This window comes from Pogona vitticeps, chromosome 4 (assembly GCF_051106095.1).
Source record: "Pogona vitticeps strain Pit_001003342236 chromosome 4, PviZW2.1, whole genome shotgun sequence".
NCBI classification, from domain to species: domain Eukaryota; kingdom Metazoa; phylum Chordata; class Lepidosauria; order Squamata; family Agamidae; genus Pogona; species Pogona vitticeps.
The window spans coordinates 182,951,179-182,968,522 of record NC_135786.1 but is presented as its reverse complement, the minus strand read 5'-3'; the positions used below and the strand labels follow the sequence as shown (position 1 = coordinate 182,968,522).

At 40.3% G+C, this 17,344-nt stretch overlaps 1 protein-coding gene across 6 annotated transcripts in view; it reads right to left on the bottom strand.

Annotated features, from left to right (window-relative positions):
• Positions 1-16,733, bottom strand: part of DLGAP1 (DLG associated protein 1) — a 435,006-nt gene extending 418,273 nt beyond the window's left edge. For 2 of the 6 annotated variants that reach the window (XM_078391585.1, XM_078391587.1), the window contains exon 1: positions 15,575-15,764. The gene's annotated coding sequence lies outside the window, so the exon portion shown is untranslated. Of the gene's footprint in view, positions 1-15,574; positions 15,765-15,926; positions 16,170-16,372 lie in introns of those variants that run through there. The other 4 variants (XM_020794518.3, XM_078391586.1, XM_072998818.2 and 1 more) reach the window with 4 other exon arrangements.
• Between the last annotated feature and the right edge of the window lie 611 nt (positions 16,734-17,344).

Below are 17,344 nucleotides of genomic sequence, written 5' to 3'. Positions count from 1 at the left end.
AGGTGTGTTATTTTTGTTGTCCATAGGTTTAGCTTAGCCTCTTCTGGTTTAATAGTTAGAGCTTGAAATGTGTGCAGAAAACCTCTTCTCAATTGTAGACATCGTCCAGGCAGTTGGTGTTCAAAAATTGGATGGGTTTGGTGCTGTGTTACCTTATTTCATTCATTATTTGCTAGCACTCCTCAACACACTTCTGGAAGGGCAACACCAGCCAAATAATAGACTTTTTCAACGGGGTAGTTTTCAGGTAGCCAATAATAATCTGGCTTGATTCATTTGTTTGGCATGTGCTGATTTGTACCAAGCAGCACTAGCATATTCTGATGTGGAGTAGCAAGGAACAAATAAGTTGCTCTTATCGTTTGTCTGACCCAGTCAGTTTCTCAGGTATGTTATTTCTGGTGCAAACTTTCTGTTTGGTGTTTAGACAATGTTTTCTGTAGGTCAAAGTTTGATTCAAAGTAATGTTCAAATACTTTGGGGTAGGGCAATGTTCCAAAATCTTGCATTCCCAGATAACTCAGAACTTCCTCTCTGCTTCTTTGTGGAAGGCACAAACCTGTGTCTTAAAAGGGGTTTTAGAGAGTTTGGTTTCAATTGGGTTTTTTTAAATATAAGGAGAGATCTTCTAATGCAGAGGTTAGCTCATACTCAGTGACCTCAAAGGTTTCTCCCCAGACTCTCAAGGCAGGATCAAAAGCATTGATAAAACTCCTGAAATATGGAAATGTTAGCTGATCATTTGTGTAAATGTTAAAAACTAGGGGTGCCAGGATGCTGTCTTTTGATTTCTTCAGACTGTGTGTGTAGGCACCCTTCATCTCGAGAGACTATGGTAACATGCTTTGTATGGAGGACGTGGAACAGTGTCTAGTGTGGCTGATGAAGCCATTTCGAGCGTGACAATCCCTTCCACACTGAAAACAAATACTGTACAATCTGTCCCCTGTCCAGCTCCCTTTGCTTTGATGCTGTATGCCAGTGGTGTCGAACTGTGGCCCTCCAGATGTTCTTGGACTTCAACTCCCAGAAGCCTTCACCACCACCTCTGCTGGCCAGGATTTCTGGGAGTTGAAGGCCAAGAACATCTGGAGGGCCACAGTTCGACACCACTGCTGTATGTGAAGCTGGAGTGTCCTCTCCAGAGCACAAACCTGGGTAAAATAATAATATGGAGGATAGGCTGTTACCTAAGTAGCAAATTCCCTCTCTCCACATCACTGAAACAGCCCAATGGAAAGGCAAGACCCAATACAACTGGTTCCAGCAATGACACAGGAGTTGCCAGAACGACATGAACTGCCTCCGGGACTCTGGCTCCAGATTTTGCCTCGATTTTAGTTAACTCATGAAGTCTTTCCCATCAGTGGATATAGCCACAAGGCAGTGGAGGTTTGAAATCAGAGTTTTCCTTCTCCTAGATAGAGATGCTGAGGCTCTCATACAAGGCTGACGAGTCCCACCTACCTCACCTACACAGGTGGACATAACGAGCATCCGGCCCCCTGGGGCTGGACTGTCCACTCACCTTCCACTGCTGCAGCCCGATCCACACTCCCTTCCTATCACTACAGAGCTTGTGGTCAAGTAGCCACTCCTGGCCTCCCTGCCAGATCGAAGAGTGGCTTGCCACTTAATGAGATCTAGATTTCAAATGTCAATACTATGATTCAAAATATTATTCCTGCTATTCACAAATATGTAAAACAGGTATACTTCAGCCTGTTCCGGGCCAACAATTTCAAGGATATTTAATATGTGCACTTACATGCACTGAGTAATTCCATGAGATATAAACTAAGCCATTCAAATGTAAATTATAGGCATCATAAGAGTAAAAAAAAAAACCAGCCCAATACTTCATATAATGAAGGGATCACTGTGACAAAGCCACTATTGAAATGATTAGGGAAATGCATAATTTGGATTGGTTTTAAAGTCTATTGGTGACTTCAAATTCAATTATTTCAGATTAATTGCTGAAGCATAAAATCCATTTACTCTCAGCAAGAGTGTAGGTTAATCCTCCACAACTCATAAACAAATAGCATTTCTTATTAATAGTACTTTATAACCTCCACACTTCTCCCCCTTGATGATATTACACTTGGAGATAGAAGACCTCACCCATTCAGTTTTCTTTGCAACCATTATACAGTGGTGCCTCTCTTAATGATTGCCCCACATTACGACGAAATCGCTGTACAACGATCTTTTTGCAATCGCAATTGCGATCGCAAAACGATGGTCTAAATGGGGGAATTTCGCTTAGCGATGATCGGCTCCCTGCTTCAGGAACCGATTTTCGCTTTACAATGATCAAAAACAGCTGATCGTCGGGTTTTCAAAATGGCCACCGGGTGCTTAAAATTGCTCCCCTCTGTGTTTAGGGATGGATTCCTCGCTAGACAGGCAGTGAAAATGGCCACTGTATGGAGGATTTTTGCTGGACGGTGAGTTTTTACCCCATTGGAACACATTGAATGGGTTTCAATGGGTTTCAATGGGTTTTTTTATTTCGTTTTACGATGTTTTCGCTTAACGGCGATTTTCCTGGTATGGATTATCGTCAATAAGTGAGGCACCACTGTACCAGTACTTCTCTCACTGTTGACATGACACAGAGCTGAAACAAGAGCTCCACTCCTTTTGAGTGAGGGATTTTCTATATGCAGATGTATGGCTTCCCTGACCCCTCTCTCAAACCACCTAGAGTACATCTTGATCATCAAATGAGTCTTCTTTGTCCTTCAAATGAAGGAGCACTGCTGATTGTGGTCCTGAGCAATTGCCCGTCCTGTGCTTTTAGTAGCTGTTTAGTATCTCCAGAGTACAGCTACAAACACTTGTCTTTGCATTGGACCACATATACTATAAAGACTGCAGAAGTGGGATTTTCACTCACCCTGTCCTTTAACCATCTAATGAGCCTATTCAGATGAGGGAGAAGTGAAACCAACGTGGAGGATATATCAGGGGTCTCCTACCAACTCTCCTCAGACTGAAGGAGCTACTTGGATGAGTAGTGAAATGTTTCAACCTAATACAAATCCTGAAATAAATCCAGTTGCCATGACTCAACCTCCAGAAAACTTAGCATGCTTATAAACTGAATAATGCAATTGATAACAATAAAAAATATTCATACTGCAATAAATGTGTTAGCTTTCAAGATGGTATAAAACTTTGTTTTTGCTACTACTAGCTTTTCTTTGTTCAAATTTCAACAGCCTCCCTTCAACTCACTCAAGACCCACTTAACATAGATAGCTCTTCTATTGCTCTTTAATGATGCTAAGATGCTCAGGTAATCCCAGGTTATTTTATTTTAAATCTTCTGCGAAATAATAACTTTGCTGTAGATAGCATTGCCTGTCACTAAATTAACAGAACTCAACTAGATTGTTCTCACTCCTTCAGCTATAACAGACACATTTACCATTCCTCGGTTATCAAACACCTCCTGTATTTTCCCCAGGTTAAACTGCTTATAGCTAGCTGGAGAGCTTACTGAGCTAGAATTCAGAGTCTAGTTCTGCACTGTGACTCCCAGGAGAACAGCCAACCTGAGCGAACTACATAGTCCCACCAGAGCATCCACAGAAGAAGGCACTGGTAAACCACCTCTGATACTTTATACTTAGAAAATTCTGACAAGAAAAGCATAAACAGAAGAATACTGTGGGCTGTGTCATGTGGTTATATGTGTATCTACTCAGACGTCTTACCATGTTCAAAGGGATTTAATCTATTTTGTCAAATATTAATATGGACACTTGGTATTCTCTCAAACCCACACCTAAATTTTCTACCATTGCTGTAGTTTTGCTTCACAAATCCTGGGTTACTGGTACCCATATGTACATCTCCTAGCACAACCAGCTCATGATTTGAAAAGGAGGGAGTGCCTTATCCTACGACTGTGCTCTCCTTCTTGTGCCATGGGCTACTGCTCTCCAAGTCAAGTGTATATATAACTGAATAATCTATCTGCAAGAGATGTGTGCACCTCCTAGACTGGGACAGGAAGTGACCCAGCCCAAAATTTTGGGAGGGATTCTCCTCCTGGCATGATCACAAGCTCTTGCTAATATCAGAGGTATACATATGTATGCATCCAGCTCAAATGCTTCTATAATTCTTTCTATGATGCCAAATCTTCACTACAGGTGAAATAAAGCAATCCCATGCACTTTGCATTCAGCCAGGAATATTTCAAAGGTAATGAAACGTTTGTACAATGCAGGACTGGCACTACATAGATGCCCTTTTACTCTTCTAATAGCCTTTACTGTACCACCTCCAAGCATATATTTTCAATAGAGTGTTTTTCTTGAAAGTGGAACCATCTTATATTGACTAGGTTGATATTTGCAATTGAAAGCCATGGTTTCCTGATGCAAGAATGCATCCTCACTTGCTTCCCACCCTTCCTTTCTCTCCCTCATACATGAAGGAAGGAGGTTTAAACTTTTTGTTTCTTTTAAGAACAAACTGAAGTTTCTTTTTAGGGAGAAAGGTGGGGTAGAAATTGTGACGTGTCACTTGCATATCCCCAGATTATTTCACTAACCTAAGGCCCATACCACGTTCCCTTTTATGCTGCCACCAGTTGATCTCTGTCAACAATATTTAATTAGAAAGATTGAGGTCCATGCTGCATGTAAGCTTTAACAAAACAGGTTTATTGGATACAGTTCATATAAATAGGTTCCTAAAAGACTTTAAAATATTCAGTAGATTCGTACTAACTTATTCCACATTTAACTCTCTCTAACTTCCATACTCTCAACTGCCTCCTTTAACTCCTGACTCTCTGACTTCTCACTTCAGACTCTTCCACTATCCAACTGACTAACTGCTCTTATCTGACTCACCCCTCCCTTCTAGTCTGTCTGGCTCAGCCTCCCAACAACTCCATTGGTGCATGCAAATAACCTCATACATGAGCAAAGGCAGGGTGATCGCTACCGAAATATTATAAATAAATAAAATAAGGTTTCTGTTATTCTGGAAAACAATAAGCTGACATCTGTATTTAAAACCACAATTATTACAAACCAGTGTCTGAAAGTAATTTTCAATGAGGCAGCCATGTAAGTTTGTTTCACTGTGTACAAACAAACAAAAAGACCTCCAAAAGACTTGAGATACCTTTAAGACTTTAAGATTCCATTATGAGCTTCTGCACATACATTTTAATTCTTCGCGCACAGGAAGTGCCTGAAAATAGCATAGTAATAAGGATCCTTTCAAAAAAATATGATCTTTTAAAAAATGATTTCTTAAAATTAAAATTCTCTTAATGTCTTCTAGGTATTACTTTTACTAATCCATTAGTCAGATGTTTCCATTTAATCAATTTTACAATATTTTCTCTTATTTCTCAATGTCAACATTTCAGTTTTTACACTTCCCCCTGACGAGATAATATACACTATATGCTTTTTTACAGAATCAAGTATCAAGGTCAGAAGTATCAAAGATGTTAAATGAAGCAAAAGCTAAACATAAGATAATGGAATGAGAATAAATAACAGAGCTTTCACAAAAGTTTACAGAAATCCTACAGTATATACTGCTTAATATTGATAACCAACAGGACTCAAACATGGGTAAGTACATATTTTACATATGGCTAAAAATGACAGCTTATTGTAAAAAAAAATCATTCACAGCTAATGGACTATTAGTGCAGAACTTATTACACCAATTAGCACCCCCTCTTGAGACTCTACTTGACTTTTACCACCAAATGGAACTGACATTGAAGTGAGCTTGCCTTTTCCAGCTGCTACTAAATACAACTCACATGCAAGATATTTTGTTTCCAGCTTTTAGACTAATAATTGTGAGTAAATATTTCAAAACAAAGATTCAACAAAGGATGGCAATGGGAGCCCAATGGAAGGGGACAGATGGAATCAGACAGAAGGCATGAAGTGAAGGAGAAAGTGGGGACTACAGGCACAGGAAATTGAGGAAAAGGCAGCCAAAACAATAGGTCAAGTCCACCTTTAGTGGCCAAGATTTATTCAGTGTTTGTGTCTGCTTGCAGAGTTGCCCTGGATTGCACTACGTATTGTAGAAGTGATCATGCAGCAGGTACTGTAGTTCTGCGGTTCCCCATGAAGCAATTGCATTATGAACATTAGAAAAACGCTATGGTGCTCAAAGAAAGTGCAACCATCTCCACAGTATCCTACAATTGGCAAAAATGTGTTTAGGATACTAAACCTTTGTTGAGAGAGCAATGAAAGTACAACCACTTGTGCAATACAAATTGCTAGCTACTGCTTACTGGTCAGTAGGGTTCATTTCTTCGGTCTACTTTACTAGAAGCTAAAATGGATTTAGCTCAAAGAGTCCTGGAGAACCTTAAAGAGTCACACATTAATTATAGCATAAGCTTTTGGATGCTATAGTCCATTCCATAAAAGCTCATTCTCTAATAAATTTTTCACACTTTAAGGAACCACGGAAGTCTCTATGGCATTTGTTGCAAAGGCTACTCCTTTGCCAAAACCAGACAAACAAATAGAAAACACACAAAAAGGAAACATTTCCTTCCTGTCCAGGTGCAAATATAACTCTTCCCAATATGTTTGGTACCTTACTCCTTTGAAATATCTACAATTAAGTAGATTCACAGGGCTTGTCATAAATCAGAATCCATATTTCATTTACAAGCATGTGTCTTTCACAAATAAGGATACATAAGACCATGAATCAAAGGAATTACAAAACCATTCAGGAAAGATCTAAATGGGAACTGAGATCTGTAACAGATTATTTTTTAAAATAAAAAATAATTGGAATAATTTGAATAAAATAGAATTCACCTTACAGGGTAAACAGAGTTTGAATTTTGATTATCTATAACACATATATTTTTGATATTGACATTGTACTACAAATAGTTTAATAATCAGAAATTTGACAGTTACGACAAAAATTAATGCTACCCTAATGTTGTTTTAAGTTCTACAAAACCAGGAAAGGGGAAGCTAAGACCTAAATCAAAGAAATTTAAGACTTAAATCAAAAATATAAATATAATAAATACACATTAAAGAAACAAGGGGGGCATGCCAAAGAGAAAATCATGGTTCTATGTCCACCTCATGATCCCAGTACATGTAATAACATGCAGTCTGACCGTGTGAAACCTGATTCCAAAACTAAATGAAGTAGCATTGCACATGAGAGTACGAAGCACACTGATGCCCTCTACAGAACTGAAACCCTCTGAAAACATGGGGGTACTAACAGCATATTAATTTTTGAATGAGATTGAGGTTGCAACTACACTGCAGCTTGAGTTGCACTCTATTTTACACTTCTGTTCAGATTAAGTAATCACAGGGAGATCACAGATAGTTTCAGTACCAGTGTTCACACTGGCCACTAATTCCAACGTTGTTTGATCCATGCTACAGCCCCCTTCCTTTGATTCCCGCCCCCTGACCCCACTGGTCCCTGGCTGTCCTTCATTGTAAAGCTGGTAGATTATTGAAAGTGTTGCACAGTGCTAGGAAAAAGGAATCGTTCTCCATAATTTACACACATATCCACACATATTGCGGAACACAGTAGTCTGCTGTAGTTCATCGGAGCTGTTTTGATTTCAAATTGATTTTTATCTTTCTCTTTCTTTCTTTCTTTTTTCCCCCTCCATTCAGGGATGATCTGGTGCTAAACTAATGTATCAACACAGTGATAAGGAAAGCTAGTGCTAAACTCAGTAATTTGTTTTTTAAATACTTTGGGATGGCTAGGGAGAAAGATCATGGGGTGGATATTCTCACTGTCCATAAAATTATGTCCAGTTTACTATGTTACCAGAATACCACCCACTATCATTCACCCTCCCATTCTTTTGGAAAATGAAATAGCTGAACACATGGGAGAAACACCATTTGAATTGATCCAGCTTTAAAAAACTAGAACTGGAAAGGAAAAAAGTCCCCATCTGATGTAAAAAAAGGGCTGAGCTGATTTGCACTAGCTTTTGCATCATGTGATCATTTTTTTTAAAGTTTGAATTTATGCATTCTACTTCTTTGCAAATTCTGTATTATTTGCCTGTGTAAGCACAGTATATGCACTATATGAACTCACCACTAGTCTCTGTCACAGGGTTTACTGGAGCAGGAAGATCTTAATTTTTGAACTCCTACTCAGACCTTCCCCAAACAATAAAAGGCATCCTTCCTTTACAAGTCTGAGCAGTTTTCACCAAAACTTTCCAAACCTACAATACGACCCTAAACACACCACTCTTTTCTGATTTCTTAAGATAACTAAAGTCAGACCTGTTTAGAATCTGGAGGAAAGGTCACCAGGTGGTGCAATGATTTCTACGCAGGAGTAGAAAGAATTCTGATTGGAACCCTAGGAAATTGCTGCCAGTCACAGTTGATAATAGTGAGCTAAACTAATCCATGGCTTGACCATTTGTAATTTCAGTTCCTAGAAATTTGAAGTTAAAAAAGGATATATATATTGTACCTGTGTTAATTTTTATCCGATTGGTTTCAAAACTGGCACAGCTGTAGATTTCATCTTGTAGACTGCTGATGCACTTTCATATTATCAATTCATTAGGTGCCATTATTTTATTGACAGACAAGGCTTACTTTTCTGCAGCATTCTAACTAAAAGATCAGTCCTGTACTGCTTTTATCATTTCTATACGCACAGATAATTCACCACTTATTCAGAATTGGTGCCTTAAATGCTTTCAGCTGCTTATCTCCAGTTGCATCATTGTGGTCTTTTGTATTAAGAATTATATTTCACTCATCTGTCCAATAAATGTTTCTGCATTAAAGAAAAATATCTACCATGCCATGTTTTTGCATAATCATTTTGTTTATAAATGGAAATCAATTTGCATAGTGAATTAAAGAATGAATCATGTCTACACTCATACTAAAGATCATTTTTAAATTATTGGGTTCTGTCAGTAATTGGGAAAGTTTATTGTATTTTACTTCACAAAGGTTATGCTAAAGCAATTTGTTTTAAAAACACATGGATATCACATCCCTTAAAAGAATTAAATGATTACTTACTGCTGTAAGAAATAAACCTACCCGTTGCATCTCTTCTTTAAAATGTTATTTATTTTAATGTTGTAAGAGCTGTAGCTAGGACTAAGATTTCTAGCTTTCTCAAACAGCCACATGAACATGAAAAATAAACATAATTGCATTAATATCAATTCTATTGTTATAATGCAAAGCTTTCCATTGATAGGATTAAAGACTATCATAGAAGGTCATGCTGAAATTTTAGACATATACAAGGATTCCCAAATCTTTCAGAAATTTCTCTCTTTGGTGTTTGTCCTCCACCACACACTCTGAGCTATACAATTTCAAAAATATCCAGTCTTCACAAAGACTCTACAAAGAGGAGACAATGCCATTTTGCCATGAGCATTGCCTAAACAAGCAAAATGTAGCTTGTGGTTACCACATAACTAATTGTACATAATCTTTCAGAAGTGGAATTTGTTTCTCTTAGTAACAATCTCTATCCTTGTCTTCTTTGATAGGATTAATCATGTTTCTAGGCCAGTCTGAGAGACCGTTTCAAATTAACTCTTGACAATAATTCCACCTCACTATCTGTAGTCTTCTTGTTCAGCAAGCTGCAGCTATCAACTCTACATATGAGTTAGCTTTACAGTAGCTGAAGACAATGTGTGGTATGAATAAGATATGACTAATTGTCTTCAGCTAATACAAAGCTACCAGTGGTTGCCAATGGTGGGTCCCCAAATGTTCTTGGACTGCAACTCCCAGAAATCTTTGCCAGCACAGCTAATGGTAAAGGCTTCTATGAGTTTTAGTCCAGGAACATCTGGGGACCCAATATTGGGTTAAACTCACATACTGTATGTCTCTGTCCAATCAGTGTATGAAATACCATGGAACAATATCCAAAGAGGAAGCTGAGACAGAATGATCTTCAGGAATATGCCAGTCAGTGCAACAGAATTATGTTTGCATTGGTCTTGTCCTCTTAAGAGATACTACGGTATGTTTCTCATACTGACACTGGCAGGTGGCACCATGTTACAAGGGGTGCTAAAGAGAGGCTTCGAGTGCCAAAATATTGTGACCGGCATTGGATGCTATGTGGTTTGGTTGATGCGCAGAATACCCCTTTCTGCTCTGTTATCAACAGCAAAATGCCTTGGGTCAGCTCTGCACTGCTATTCAGTTCTTTCACAATTTAATGGGCTGTACTATCAAGCAAATATGAATAGGACTGAACTCTCTCTTTTTTTTTGTTTTGTAGTGCAAGCCCATGTATCTGTGAAGATTCTCAGTCATCCAGCTGAGGTTATCTGGAAGTAGAATCCTGGTAACGGGACTTCTTTCTTGTTAGGTTGAAATGCTCTGCTACTCATCCAAGTAGCTTCTTCAGTCTGAGGAGAGTTGGTAGGAGACCCCTGATATATCCTCCACATTGGTTTTTCTTTCCCCTGGTCTGAATAGGCTCCTTAGAAGGACAAAGGTTGCATATTTATTTATTTATTTATTTATTTATTTATTTATTTATTTATTTATTTATTTGATTTATATCCCGCTCATCTGGTAAATCTATACCACTCTGAGCGGCTAACATTTGTGGTGAGGGATAATCCCACTTCTGCAGTCCTTCTCAACCCACTGTCATGGGTCGTTAACAGTAGTTAACACAGGTCTTTCTGTTGTGTGTGGTCCTATTCTTTCTGGGGACATATGAAAGGACAGCATAATAAACAGACAGGTGGTTTGAGAGAGGGGTAAAGGACGCCATATATGTGCATATAGAAAATCCCTCACTCAACAGGAATGGAGGCCTTAGATCTAATCTGTCTCCTATTTTCATCCGTCTCCAGAAAGATGAGGACCATACACAACAGAAAGACCACTGTTAATGACCCATGACAATGGGTGGAGAAGGACTCTAGAAGTGGGATTACGAGTCTATTCAGATCAGGGGACCTGAAATCAGAGGATTTATCAGGGTTCTCCTACCAACTCTACTCAGACTGAAGATGCTATTGGATGAGTTGCAAAAGAAAGAAATCCAGTTGCCATGAATCAACTTTCAGATAAGCCCATGTATTTTACTCAGAGGTTATTCCTATTACATTGCCTGCAGTATAACTTATTTTCTGTTACCAGTAGATGAAATTACAGTCAAAGCTATAGTTGGACTTCCACCCGGGAAACTACTGTACACATTATATACCTTGGATATGTTCTGATTTATAATGTGTGAGTAATGTTGGGGCAGTCAAGAAGTCTTTGTGGTTTTCAAAAAATGGAAATAGAACGGCTCTCCTCCTTAATACCCCTTTTCTTCTTCAGTTGGACTATTCCATTGTTCCAGTCCCCTACACTCATGAGCTCAGTTAATGAACTTTGCAAGGCATCCATAGTTTATGAAAGGAACCCAAGTCCACAAACTGGCTAACTTGCATTCATTGCAGTAGGATACAGCCTTCAGTTTTTCACCTATTTTACACCAAGGGCAAGTAATGATATCACAAGACTGCTCTCTTTTATATACTTTTGGATCTCATACACACATATACTGTACGGTAAATATTACACTTCTGACTTCTTGCCTCTGTAAGCTAAAACTATGTTAATTACAGCATACAGGGTATGCCATTAATGCTGGGCAAGTAGGCACAGAGATTGTCCTCAACAGGGTACAGTGAACATACATAGATAGCTGCTGGGATAATTACTACTTTTGTAGTAATTGTAAAGAAATTGAATTATAAAATCTATCCTTTGTTAAAAATAGATAATGGCTGCAGTCAAGCCTGCCATTATTATCTCTTCTCTCTATAGAATGGGATCTTTGGGGAGAAATGATCTTTGATAATCTCCTACCTGAATTTGCTGCCAGGAAAACTAGAGGAAAGATTATAAATTTTCCAGCAGCAACTTGACTATACAGTAAGTTTGTCATTGTGTGTAAACATTTTCTTTTACTTTACTGATGTTTACATTGGTTGATAAAATGTGAAAAGAAGATTCCACAAGCAAAATGACTGACAGAATACTAAACACAGAAAGTGAATACAATGGTACAGTTATTTTGCCTTTCAATGTCAGAGACAATCCATATGTTAAAATGCTATCATATGCCTTCTAATGTCAAATAACATTGCTTTTGAAAGGATTATATGCTTATTTAGAGTTTTTTTTTCTAGCTGTGAAGGGAAATGACATTGACATGTAATATAGCTAGAAACGGAGCTCAAATCAACACTTCCTCAGCCTTTCAGGACCATAAGAAGGGCCTGATCCTTTGAGCCATGGCATTTCTCTTAAAGTAATATTATGTCTATCCTCAGATATCATTATGACAGTGCATATGAAACTTGACTCAAGATATTGTGATATTATTGCCCTCAAAACATGGATAAGAGTTTATGTATGATAGCTAGCTTTGACACTATCAATATATGAAGTTATGTAATCAATAAATTCATAATTGTGGGATGAGGTACAACCTCCCTCTGTTCCCAATGCATGAGCTACCATGTCTCTATTGTCTCCGCATTACAAGAATGAGTCTTGGACAAATTCATCCACACTACTTTCAAAAATAAGTTTTGCACCTAAGTAGAGCTCTCATGTACAATATATGATTTAGGTTTTTCTTTTATTTAGTAGGGGATTGAACAGATTAAGCAGAGACTCCAATTTTCTTGATTTTCTATCAACATTCAGTTGACATTAAATTCAGAATTATTATGAAATGAATTAGACTACAGATTTTTAGTAGAAGAAATTATGTTGCTTCATTTATCAGAAACTGATTCTCCATGTAGCCAAGGATAGCAATGAAGTCCTAGAAAATTTGTGTGTGTGTGTATTATTAAACACTGTAAGCATATACATATTTTGCCATTCCATTACCTAAATCAGATACATCTTCATGTCAATCATTTTGAAGAACTGACCAAAGCTAAATGTATTATAATAGCATGCAAATATAACTTACAAAGAAACAGTTTAGTTCTCATCAAAGCTAATTAACATATGTTACTATAACTGATTTATATGAGAGCATGTTATTTGATAGCTACTCTTGATGCTCTCCTGAGTATTTATTTGAATGTCAAGTACATCTGACTGCTTGGAGTTTTTGTTAAAGTTTACTACAGATAACCACTACTGCAAGCAAAATCTATTCTCAAACACCTTGAGCTACTCTACATAAGTATTGTATATCTCATTTATCACTTGAAATCTAACAGAATAACAAGATACACTTCTGGTGTACCTCCTGGGCTCAGTTAAAGAAACACAACTGCATAAGCAATGTTCTAAATGTGACTTTCCCCCCCAACTCAAAGTAATGAATTTACATGTTTACTTAGAAACAAAATACATACTTCTGTAGTTCTTAGTCTAGCCAAATCTCCACAGTTTCCATTCTAATCATATTACTCCAAAAATAAAGCAAGTGCGACTTAGGTGCATGCTATCAATCAATGTTCAAGTGGAGGAACTATCAGAGAGGGCATATCCACAATTTTTCCTACTACATGATATTTCTTGTTAAAGACCTAACTCATACTGAAACCCCATATTCTTAAAGCAGGGCAGTTTCACTAATTGCTCCTGGTACAATGATACAGATCAAGAATGTCGTGTGGCATCTTTTAACACTAACAAATCTTATTTGAAACCAGCTTTAAAGGACAGAGCATGCATCTGGAGAAGTGTAGTATGTCCATAAAAACTGATGCTAAATAAAACCTGTCAGTTTTAGTGGGAAAAAGAAATATGGCTACTTCCATGAAAACTTCAAGAATCTTTAAACATATTACCTTTACTCTTCTTTAACTTTCAAATTCTTCAAAGAGATCACACCAATTATTTACAAGGAAGGGAGCAGGATATACCAAGTCCTTTATTTCATCACCAGTTATATTTTAATAGTACTTCCAGATATTGCAATGCAAAAGATACCCAGTTTCTTTAGCACTATATTGATCCAGTGACTGACAAGACAGTTGCCAGAATTAAAAGCTTTGACCTTCGCACGCAGCCTATCCAGTTTCATACAACTCAAGAAAGTAAAAAGTGTATGATTTGCTTGGATGAGAAGTCATACAGCTGATTATCAATAGTTCTGAAACACTGTCTAGGACAAATGCAAGGAAGACCAAAAGAAAGAAACACGCCTAAATGATACGTACATCCTAATCAGTCTTTTTAGCCATCCTTATTCAAGAAAAAGATTGCCCCTTTAAAAAAAAATACAGCAGTGCAGTCCCCCTTAAGGCTGCCTTCAGTTGCTCCTCTCCCCCCCAAACAGGCTTCCGAGCAGCTGCACACCCCACAAAAGAAAGTATAATTTGTTCCAGCCCGCAGGAGCCCTGTTAAGAAGTCAGTACTTGCTTTCAAGCTACCCATTTACAGGAGTCACTTAGCAAAGGATAAAATTTGTCAGAATTTGTTGTTGGGATCTAGAGAACACACATACGCGGGTACATCACAACCAGAATAAAAACAGAGCAGGACAGTTTGCAAAGCCACGCAAATCCGAGCAACGACGTCTCCGTCGGAAGGCATGCCCTGACTTTTTAATAGCCTCCTCCTCCTTTGCAGGAGCCCCGGAAGGTACATCCAGGGACGGTTCATACTTTTCGCCTAAAAGAAGTCCGAGGCGATCAGAGGGGGCCGCGCCCCCACACAAGGAGCCCCCCCCCCCACACCCGCCTTCGCTGGACTCCTGTCATCACTTGAAGGAAAGACATGGCACCTAATAGGGCTTACTTCGTGAAAATATGTTTACCACGGCAGTTCTAGCGTGAAACAGACAACTACTCTGTGTGTGTGTGTGTTTTTTTTTTCTTTCAGAGGTCTTCTTACCACGTGGAGCTCGCCCCGCTCAGAAATAGACTGTGCTCCTCCTGTGCCCCCCCCCGCACCCTTCCAGTCATTTTTTCCTCTGGTTGCTGCCACTAGATTTGGGGGTTAGAACATGCCCGAAACCACAAGCGTGGGAAGCATGCGCACAGCCCGCCACACACGCACGTACACACACAAGGAGAGGGAGAGAAAGAGAGACCCGCGAGGGCAACTGCTCCACGAGCCACCGGGAATCAACAGCCCTGTACAGCGCGCCCAGCCCCGCAAGGCTGGCACGGCTGAGGCACTTTCAAGAAGTCCCTCCTCAGCTCTCTTTCTGCCACCCACGCCTCATTACAAAAAAAAATTAAAATAAAAAAAAAACCATGAAGGCCACCCCGCGTAATTTCCCCCACCCCCACCCCGCCATAAGAGGCTGCCACAGAAACGACAGCAGAAAGGGAGAGGGGCTCTTTTAACTCCTTCCTCAGAAAATCTCCCAGCAAACCTGATTAACCGTATGCGAAATAGGCACCGCCGACATGAAAGGCGTCACACACGTTTGTGTGTGTATGTGTGTCTGTGTGAGGGAGCGAGCGAGCCTGAGGGCGAGAGGCACCCCCCCCTCCGCGTCTTTCCTCCCCACAAACACACAGCGCGCGCCCGCAGACATCCCACAGCATATTCACCTTCCACGCAACAGGGACCCTTTTCTTCCCACCCTCCGTGGATGCTGCCCAGGAGGAGGAGAGAAGGAACCGAGTGGCCCGAGCGAAAGGGCGCGAAGAAGGGAGCGAACTCTCCTCCCCAGCAAAACCTCCGAGCAGCCAAAAACCGCAGCGGTGCGGTAGTAGTAGCCGGAAAGCTGAGAGAAAGGCAGCCCTCCCCCCCCCCCCGGGAGGTAAGCGGCCACACGGCGCACTGGTACCCGCTGGAAGGTTCTCTTCCTCGCCTTCCTCCTCCTCCTCCTCCCCCAAGGCTCCTCCCGGAGCCCGCAACCCTTACATCCTTCCCCGCCATTCTCTTCCCGCTCCTTCTTACCCGTTAAGTAGCGCACGGACGAGCAGTCAAACGGCGCCGGGAAGCACAACGCACACCGCAGAAGTCAAAACACAGGGTGGGAGGATGGAGGGAAAAGAAGGAGGAGGCGGCGGCGGCGGCGGCTAATCCTCGCGTGTGTGCGCGTGTAAAGCGCTTCAGTGGCGGCGGCGACAGCAGCGTGCCATTCGTGTGCGTGGCCGGAGTGGCAGCACAGCCTTCTGGTCGAGGCGCGGCAACGTGCGCGTCTTTGTAGGTATGTGTGCAACGTCAGGAAGACAAGAAAGAAGGGAATTAGCCCGTCCGCCTCAGCCCCCGGGATGCAATATTAATAGGGAAGCAGAAGAGGCGGAGCCCCCGCCCCCTTCTCCAGGCCAGCCACTTGGGTCAACGACGGAGAGCTCCATACACACACCACACACTCACACACACACACACTTTTGTCTCACCGACGCAGCCGCGCAGGCACAGCAGAGGCTGTGGCTGATGATGTTGACCTGGAGTCACATTCGGGCAACGTACTCCCTAAGGTGGGCCAGCTTCAGGTCTACATCTTCCAGCCGAAGAAGAAAGCGGTGGCTTTCCGTTGAAGTCTTGCCTTTGTAAAGAACGCCCCTTCCTCCTCGGGCGCCAGGATGAGAGAAGGGGCGGAATCTCCATCGAGTTATTTCCAGTCCTTGACTATTTCCAATCCTTGGCTTTGATGGGTTGAAGGAGTACAGGAGGAAAGACTTGACAGGGAGAAAACAAATTGTAAAATAGGCGCTACCCTTCTGAGTGTGCCTATAATGTAATACTAGGGTTGTCTCTAACAGGGACGTACTTCGCTGTGAGGAAAATCAATAACGTTTAGCTCCTGCACAATGAGTTTTCTACGTACTGTATTTTTCATCAAAAGTGTTCTTACAAGAGACTAAAGCATCCAGATTTCATTCCAATTTAGTTCATTGAGATTTCAGCCTAACTAGAAGGACATTCAACTTACTAGGTTTTGTTGTATGCTGTCAAGTCACATGTGAACTAATGGTGATCCTGTCAGGTCAGGGACTATGGTGCCTGAACATCTTCCTAAGAGGCCCCACATCATTTTATTGTATTCACCACAGCTGGAATATATCTCAAAAAGGGGTTAACTCCAAAATGAAACCAGACAATCATTTCCAATCATATCAATCTGAGCATGTCTTGTCATTGTTGCAATAATTTTAGGCAACATCGACTTGTCTTATCCCACAAGATTTATCTACATTGCTTCTATGTTCCATAAGCAGAAAATTACTTCAAAGTTGTCAAAATTCCAAAGGCTTACAGCTACTGTATAAAAACTGTAGGCTCAAATGCTTAAAAACGTATGAAAACCAAACTTAAGTTGCAGGAAAACACTTAAGTCAGAACTCAATCCAAAATACCATCGAATAAAG